Genomic DNA, 9534 nt, shown 5'->3' with positions numbered 1-9534 from the left:
CATTTATTTAATTTATTTATTTGCTGCACGGCTGTGGGATCTTAGTTCCCCAACCAGTGATCAAACCCGTGCCCCCTGCAATGGAAGGGTGGAGTCTTAACCACTGGACCGCCAGGGAAATCCTTCGTTTTACTTTAAAAAAAAAATGTCATCACTAGAAAAATTTAAGTTGCATATGTGGCTTACAATATATTTCCACTAGACAGCACTAGGAGACTACCAAGTGCATGGCAGAGGTGGTGTGTGTGCATGCATGTGTGCGCACGTGCGAGTGTCGTTGGAGGCAGTGGTCCATCACCGCCAGATTGTGAAAGACTGAGTCGATTTTGCCCGGCAGTCAATAGAGGAAAGAGGTGGAAAGAATAGAATGCACAAAGACCCAGAGATGTGGGCTGGCACATTGTGTTTTGGGAACTCTTTCTTATAGTAGTATGATTTTTAAAAAGAAGAGGAAAAGAAGTATTTGTTGAGTGTTTACTTTGAACCAGGTATTGGCAGCAGGCCTTTTACATCCACTCTCATCTTCACAACTACAGGATGAAGGGGAAGTTATTCTATTTTGCCAAAGACAGAATGGAGGCTCAGAAAGGTTGGACTATTTATTCTCAGAGTTGTTCTTCCTCTTTATCTGGAAAGCCTCTTGGAGACAGGGAGCCTTTCGTTACTGCCTGTTCTCCTCCAAGGCACCTAGCACGCAGCTCTGCACGTGGTAGGCAGTCAGAAAGTTTGTGATGAACGGATATTCTTTCTCAAGTCAGAGCTCCACGAGCAAGGCCAGGGAGCAGAAGCACCAGAGGGCGCCCACGAGTCCGCCCACCCGCCGGTCCCCAGAGCCCCGGCAAGATTCAGGACTGGGTGCGGCCCTTCTGTCCCAAGCAGTTGAGCGCCTCAGCGAGAAGAGGGTGCGAGGGGAGCCCCACGTCCTGGCTCCGCCCCGCCCCCTCCCCAGAGCCCAGGCTCGCGGAGCCGCCGGGTGCGGAACGACGACACGACATCCTGTTTTTGGGGCCCGCGGCTCCGCCTGCGCCTCTGCTGATCTTGTCTTTCCCCGGGTGCTGACGCCAGCTCTCCTTCCCCCAGTCTCCGCACCCTTCCCAGGGGTCTGGGGCCTTCCCACTGCTGAATCACCGCCACCCCGCACTACCCCGGGGCTCGGGGCAGAGGTGGGGACTGCCCCAGCCGGACCTATTCTGGCCAACCCCCAGCCTGGGCCATCGCTCGATCCCTGGGCTTGACTGAAGGTACCAGGCCTAGGGGCGCCTGTTCACAGCATCTTACCGCAGGGGTTGGTGGGGGCGAGATAGGGGGAGGGGGGACAAAAGCCAAGCGCCTAGGCTAGGGCCTCTGCTGGGGTGGAGGTGGCAAGAAGGGGACTGGGAGGACTGACCTTAAGGGCCTCAGAGGTAAAGGGCTGGGGTGGGGGAGCCCAGTACCCGGCTGGGGACCCACCCGGTGGGGGCGACCGGGGCGGGGGGGGAAACCGGCCGGCGGACTTCCTTGTCGAGCCCCGCCCCGCCCCGCCCCGCCGGCCGGCCCGCCCCCCCCACTTCCTCCGGCCTCCAGTTCTCACTTCCTTCTCCAGCCCCGACCCGCTGCCGCCGCCCACCAGCTCCCCCGCGGCGGGGAGGGCACCAGGTGAGGCCTGGTTCCGGCCGGCAGGCTGGGGGTCCGTGGGAGGGGAGCCCGGCCGGCCCCGAACTGGACGTGGCCGCGGGCCCGGGAAGTTTGGCTGCGGGAGGCCGCGGCGGGTGGTGCTCGGCTCGCTTCAAGTTGGGCGGGCGCGGCCGGCCGGGCGGGGCGGGGACGGGCCACTGCAAGCCGGCGGCGGTTCGGGGACGGTGGGTTCCTGTACCAAGGGCGGCGGTACCGGCCCCCGGGAGCCGCGAGGAACTCCTGAGGTCGGAGGGTCTCCCGCTCTGAGAGAAAAGTCTCTGAGTGGAAGAGCTTAGGGCTGGGAGATGGGACTCAGAGGTGGGGTGCCCCCAGCAGTTGCAGGGGGCTGTTACGAAGTGTGTTGAGAGGAAGGGGCCTCTGGGCTAGAGAAGGCGCTCCCTCTGCTTTGGCAGTTGTGACACTTGTGAGGTAGAGAGAGAGGCTGTCTGTTGCCTCTGAAGCCCGAGGCTGCGGAGAAAGAGCTCCTTCCCTGGAAGATCGAAGCCGGTCCAGACCCACAGCCGCAGCCTGCAACCTAAGGGTCCTCTGCGCTCAGGCGGAGGGTGGGGGAGCCCCCAGACCCCAATCCTTCTCTCTTTATGTCTGTTTTTCTGAGACCCAACTTCTCCATCCCTGGAACAGAGCAACAGGTATTTTAGTGAGCAGACATCGGCTGTGCCTAGCTGCCTAGTGCTTTGTCTTTGCGGGGTAAACTGAGGAAGGAAGGGACCTGGTCTTGCCCTGTGACTAGAGGTGAAAGGACTCTTATTCAGAGGTACTGATAGTCCTTGAGGAGATGGCATCAGGAGAGCAGGACTTGAGGAGAGCAGGACTTGAGGAGAGCAGGACTGGTTTCAGGAGATGGAGAGAACAGGGCTTCTGGGAGGCAGCACGAGGCTCTAGCCTTGGAAGATGATCAGGAGCCATCTCCTGCTCTTCCCCCGTCCCCTTTATTAGTCCCTGAATTCTACATGTTCTCATTCTGTCTTCCTCCATTCCTTCTTCAGATTCTGTCAGACTTCAGACACGAACCCTCCGTCACCCTCTTCTTGCGTTCTCTTCCGTCCCTTTTCCCCCCCACAGTCATGCCTGGGCCCTGACCTCTCACCTACCCTGCTTCTCTGTCCATCTCTGTCCTCTCCCAGTGGCCTTCCCCCTCCCTTCCGTGCCCAGCTTCTGGCTCCTGCACACATATCCTCCCTCTGTTTCTTCTATCTCCCCTCATTCCTCTGGATTCCTCTCTCTCCTTTCCCTTCTGCCACTTATCTCCAGCTTTGGGGAGGCTTTTCAGACCTCCCTAGTTCAGAGAGGCAGGCTGAAGCCTCCCCTTGGTAGAGGTGATGAAAGGGCTGGAAAACCTCTGTATATGTGTATGTGCATGCAAGTGTCTGCATGTCCACATCTTTATCTTTTGGAGACAAAATAACTGCCCTCTGCCTTGTGAGGGCCCAGAGCAGGGGAAGCCAGCAGAATGAAGGGAACCTGCAGTGGGTGAGCTTGTGGTTAGGTAGGAGGAAGCAGTCTGTAGCAGTCAGCGTATCAGGGTAGAGTGACACAGGAATAGGACTGGTGAGAGAGGCCGTGGGAAATCAAAATCCCCCAGACCCTTGGGTGCCTGATCAAGAGGCCAGGCCTGGAGGCTGGGGGACAGCCTAAAGGTCTCTGACTCCAGTGCTCACTGGTTCCAGCACCACCTGGTGGGGACAATGGGACCAGGTCAGCTAGGTGTGATGGAAGGAAAGGGAGGAGTAAAGGCAGAATTCTGGAGGGAAGACTATAGCTGGTCTAAGTTCAGTATTAACTGTGGTAGTTCCAATTCAGGAAAAAAAGAAGGGTATGAGGCAAAGGTGTCTGCCCCCTCTTTTCTGCTGCCTTCCAAGGCCTGCCCAGGCCAGATTCCCACGTGCCCAGGGCTGCACCAAGGCCTTGGTGACCAGGAAGCTCTCTGGAGTTCTGCTCACCCCTCTGCCTTCACGCATCCTTAATATTCCCCCCTCACCTAGGACCCTAATTCCCTCTCTTTCGGGAATTTCTTCTAAGTCTAACTACAGTCCAGCCTGGCTCTATAAGCTCTTGCTGTTCCCATTCTAGAGCTCCTTCTTTAAGCCTTTGGGATGCATGCTGAGAGATCGTACTTCTCTCTACCTCCTCAAGTCTACTCTATTCATTTCTGTCCACTAGAAGAAAAGAGAAGTGGAGGGGAGCAAGTGCTATTTTTTATGGGATTCTCAAGCACAGCTAGATTTAAGGACTATCCCTGTTCCCCATTCTGTCCTCTTCCCTTCTCACCGTTGTCCCTCTCCCATGGATTGTCCCTTCCTCCACACTCCTGTCTCTGCTACTCTGATTCTGGGAGGTACAGGGGGGGTTTGGCCCCAGCAGGAAATCCCAGGGACCTACATAAAAATCCCAGCTCAGGGAAGGATATGAATGCAAGGCACTTTCCCAGCATCAGGGCTCAGTAAAAAACCACCCAGGAGTCCTGACTCCCCACCTGCCAAACCAGTACTTATTTTAGATAACTGAGCAACCCACAGGACTCTTAAGGGTGAAGACAGGATGGATGAGACAGGGGTTCTCCCAGGCAAGATCTGGCCCCACTGGAGGTTTGAGCTAATTGCATGAAATTCACTGCTGGAAAAATATAACCAGGGTGGGAGGAATCTAAGTGGGGAAATATTTTGTGGGGGGATGAGGGTGGGGGATATGTGCCTGCTATATTCCTCAAAGGAGGCTGCCCTTGAGGTCTTCGCTAAAGAAATATGGTCAAGGTCTTGACATGAACAGAAGTGGCCGATACAAGATTGTCACAGATCCTGGTTGAGAATACGGAGAGTTGTTTCTGGCAAGGTGTTAAGGCAGATGAGGTGGCTGGTGTGAGCTTTTAGGGGGTAATAAGTAGGAAGATTTGAGAGGTTGTGGCTGGAGCGAGACAGGTGGGAAGATATAAGAATGAGGGTAGCAGGGCAACTGGGAAGAAGATGTGGTCCCAGACTGAAGACCCCTCTCCATACAGCGTATGGACCCATTAGTGGTGAGGCTTGTAGGGTTCTGTGAAGAGGGAAACCAAAGACAAAGCCTGGGCTGCCTCCCCAGAACAGATCGGTTTTCCTGTCCAGGGTCCAGCTTCCTCTTTTGTCCTCATGTCATGGGGGGAGGGCATCTCCCCAGGAGCTGAGCCTAGAGGAGGCTCTCCTCGGCTAGTTCAGGGTGGCTGTCTGTCCAGTAATGTCAGTTCTAAGTCACGGATGCCCCGTCATGGACTAGGCATGAGGCCCTGGAAGCAAAACGGGCTCAGACGCCAACCTGGCCCCTTTGGCCCATTTCCTGAAGGGATAAACCATGGTAGGGTCATCCTGAATGAGGTCAGAGAGATGGGCCCATTCCCAGGCTGGAGGTCAGGAGACTCAGGTCCTTGTCCTGGATTTGCTTGCAACCCTCTGTATAACCCTAGTCAGCTTTGTCTCTTGTGGCTCAGCTTCAAGATTAAGAAGTTGCCTATCAATACTTCCAAAGAGCATACAGAATACTGATAGCTCTGACTCTGTTTTCCTCAAGAGGCTCCTCATAGCTGTGCCCCTGACTCTGGGCCCAGCCTTGAACAGGTCTAAGTATCTGTCTGGGACAAGTACTGTGGCCCCTTTCCCCAAAGCACAAGAGAAGAGGGCAGAGAGTGTCAAGGATTTTGCCAGGGCTCAGCAATGGGGGGGGTACCCGGTGCCCTGCTCCAGCTCTGCCTCAACTGACAGTGGAAAATAGATGCCGGAGTTTCCTCCCTGATGTTTTTTTCCCTTGTGGAAACCCCCTCAGATCTGGGGCGGAGTTGAGGGGACTGGGCAGCCCTGGGTCTCTCTGTGGGTATTTTCAGGTGGGGGAGGCAGGATTGGGAGGATGGCACTTCTGTACAGCCTCGTGTGAAATGAGCAAAGGCAAAGGAAGTGCCACTTCACGGGCCTTTCATGGGGCCCCAGGACTGCTGAGCTGCTGTTAGGTGGGGAGGAGGAAGGCAGGAGGAAGCAAGTGTTTGGCCTTCCTCTGTGCTGCCTGGTGGGGGAGGGGCAGCCGTCTCAGCTCCCCCAGCCAGAGCTGCCCTAACCCTGGGACGTACTGTGTGTGGAGCATCCCAGGTACTGGGACACCGAGAGAAGAAGGAAGGGAACTGGGACTGAGTGAAAGGGTCCCAGCCTCCCACAGTCCTCCCAGCTATAGCTGTCTTGTTTCCTCCTCCTCTCCAGTCCCTAGTGGGTCAAGTCAACTCGCTCCGTCTCTTACCCTATCCGTGGAGTGCAGGATCCTCTGCAGGGGCTGAAGGGTGGAGAATGGCAAGAGGTGGAGAATTCTCCAGTGTGAATTTTTTTTAAGGCTGGGAACTAGGCTGTCTTGGGTTCTGCCCCTGCTAATGGGAGAAGGAGAAGAAAAAGAGAGACTCAGCCCTTGGCCTGGTCCCAGCCCCACACTGACCTCATGTCTCCCCCAGCTTCCTCCTCCTAGCCCAGCTGCAGCCCCTTTGAGCCTCTTCGTACCATCTCTCCTCCACTCCTCCCTTCAAAACAAACAGACAGACTGGCAGAGCTTCTGAAGCTGTTTCTAACACTGACCATGACCATGACCATGACCATGACCCTGGCCTCATCCTTGACCAATCCTGGTCTTCGGATATTCCCAATCCTTAGCCTCATCAGGACCACTTTTCCTACGCATCTTCCTCATCACCACTGGGCTAGAGCTATGCCTGCTCCACCCCTCTCACCCTTGCAGTTGAGGACAAGGCAATCTAGCCAAAGTGTTCATTACTCTAAATTGTACTCCTCAGGGGGAGGAAGTTAGTTACCTTCATCTGCTGTCTCCTGGGCATGGAGGCTCTTCCTCGTTTCCAGAGTCAAAATCTGAATTGATGAGGGAGGAGATGTGTGTCCGTCTGCAGCTTTTGCTCAGCTCTCTGCTGGGCTTCTGGAAGTAAGCAGGACAGATTTCCCTCCTCATGAGGCATCCTGTTAAGTTCAGCACAGGGAACCATAATGACCGTGCTGGGGAAGGTAGGGCAGAAGAAGGGGTGGCTGTGGTGTCCTGGAGCAGCTGGGGAGTGGAGCTGGGCCCTGAAGGACTGGGAGGCTGTGGGGTGGGGTGAGGGCGGGGCAGGAAGCAGAATTCCAGGAAGAGGAGCTCCCATGTGCAAAGACATGAAGGACAGATTGAGTTCATTCAGCTTTTTACTGACAGCCAGTGTGTGCTGTGCTCAGCCTGGGGAGACAGGTCAGCCGGGACCTTGCCCTCTAGGTCCTCCCAGTCTAGTGACAAGAGATAAGATTCAGATCAGCTTCCACGTGACTAAGATAATGCACCTGTGAGAAAATGGGACCAGACCTTGGATGGGATAAGTCTTTTGTGACTTGGGTGATTTACAAAACTTCCCTGAAGGAGGTGGCAATGGTGCTTGGCGCTGGAGGACCAACTGGGGGATCCTTTGAGGCAACTGAGTCTTCTGAGCTGCTGGGTGGGGGGTTGAAGGATGGAAATGGGGGAGAAATACTGGATTCCCACCGGGACAGTGAATATGGCTGCTTGATGTGTTTTGGGAAAGAGGATGTAGAGGCTGCTTGTAGAGAGGATCAGGGTGATGTGGCCAGAGCTTAGGATCAGAATACCCAGAGTGATGGATTATAGTCAGAATGAGTTTCAGCGAGGGTTGCAGAAGGGGATCCCCCATGTCAGGGAGGCAGATTAGAAGGCTGTAGTAAGTTCCCGTTGCCTCCACACTCCCCCATCTCTTCGGGCCTATTCCTCCCCTCCTCCACTCCCAGTTGGGACACTTCCCCTGCTATTATGGCCACAGAGATCTGGCAATCAGGAGATCTGGCAATCAGGCAATCCACTGCTTCCTTTTCCTCCCCCATTCTGGGCCTGCCTGGGCCACACCCAAGACCAGGCCCCACTTGGTACAAGCTGGGCTCTGGGGACTACACTCAGACAGGGTGAGCCCCTTGGGCTGTGCTCCCTGCGGCAGCCAGGTCCAGCTGCTACTGGGAGGAAAGCTTTTCCTATCCCAGTCAAAGCTTTTGGCTGCCATTGCTGTCCAAAGAGATTCAGCATTGCAGTTTTGACTGGGGGGGGTATCAGTCCAGTTCTGGGCTTCTGACCTGTCTATCCAGATCTCAGTAACACGGACAGAAGCAAGCAGGTCAGAAACTCTATACTTAGCTTTTCTGTAGGGGAGTCGAGAAGCTCAAGCTTCAGTATTGGTCGGGGTTGGGGGGGCATCCACAAGCTAAGGAACTTATGGATGACTACTGGAGAAGGAGAGTCACACAGACCCAATGAAGGATGTAAACGGTGACCATACTGTGGAAGCTCAAAGAAAGGAGAATTCAGTAGCCTCGTGGGACCATGAGACCAGCTAGGCCTTGAGTCAGGAAGATTTGAGAGGGGAGGAGGAATGGCAGAGAGAACAACAAGAGTAAAAGTTCAGAGGCCAGAATGATCCTGGCTTCTTTACACAGGACAATGTAGACCCCTCTGGAGCAGGGAGCTACATTGCAAGCACCTGCTTTATATATATACATTGTGCATTAACTCACTTCATCCGTATAACAACCTTATAAGGTTGGTACTATTATCTAGCTCATCGTGGCAGAACTAGGATTTAAACCCAGGTCTATCTGACTCCAAAACCCCTGCCAGATTATGAAGAATTCTGAATGCCAAGATGAAGGACCAGGCATGATCTGAATTAAGCTGGGAATCGAAAGCCAGAACAAGTCATTGTAATATGGTTAATACTATACCAATCTGCAAATATTATTTATTTACTAAACAAAAGTTCTTTTCTTTCTTTCTTTTTTTTTTTTTTTTTTTTTTGCGGTACGCGGGCCTCTCACTGTTGTGGCCTCTCCCGTTGCGGAGCACAGGCTCCGGAAGCGCAGGCTCAGTGGCCATGGCTCACGGGCCCAGCCGCTCCGCGGCATGTGGGATCTTCCCGGACCGGGGCACGAACCCATGTCCCCTGCATCAGCAGGCGGACTCTCAACCACTGCGCCACCAGGGAAAGCCTCTTTTCTTTAAAAAAAAAAAAAAAGGGGGGGGAGGGACTTGGTTAATAAGCCACAGTCGATCCCCAACCCTAGGCAAGCCACTCTCCTTGTGTGGCCCCCTGCAGCATTGACCGTCCCTTTTTCCTACGTGGTACAGGCTAGACCCTACCTTTTAGCATGTGCCCTACTTAAATGAGCTGTGGGAACTTACTTGACCCAGTTCAGGCCATAGGATTTCAGAGAAAAGAGTTGTCCTGGGAGAGAGGATAAGGGTCCGAACTAGACCTGAAGAGGGAGAATTGGGCTGCCGCCACCACTCAGACACCTGCATATTCAATGATTCCTGCCTCTTGGTATGAAAGACTTTGCTTCTGCCACCTTCTCTGTGCACCCCACTTCCGAATTTATAAAGCACATTCATTCCTGTGCTCAGGATCTTCACTGCTGTCATTTGAGAGAGGGAGGGCGAGTTTTATCATGCCTGTTGTACAGATGAAGAAACTGAGGTTCCAGGAAGGGAAGTGACTTACTTGCTTAAGGTCACAAAGTCAGCTGCTAAGGGGTAACTTGGAGGCTCCGTGACACATTGAGGAAAACATAGGACTTTGGATTGCAAAACTGGGGTCTGTGTTAAAAAACTGGCATCTGTGTTAGCTCCCGTGCTGACTAGCTGTGTGACGTTGGGTTATTTTAACTGCTCTGGGTTTGTTTCCTTACCTGTAAATAGGAATAGTACCAGTGAGTTGTTATAAGGATCAAAAAAATGTAATATGATCTATATTGTGATCTATAAAGGGTTGTACCTTGTGAGGGCTTTTAATCAAGTGGCAGAGTGGGCAGGTGAACCCAGGAG

The sequence above is a fragment of the Hyperoodon ampullatus genome, assembly GCF_949752795.1.
Source record: "Hyperoodon ampullatus genome assembly, chromosome: 7".
Taxonomy (NCBI): Eukaryota; Metazoa; Chordata; class Mammalia; order Artiodactyla; family Ziphiidae; genus Hyperoodon; species Hyperoodon ampullatus.
The sequence above is the reverse complement of the archived record's forward strand: the minus strand, read 5'-3'. Positions refer to the sequence as shown.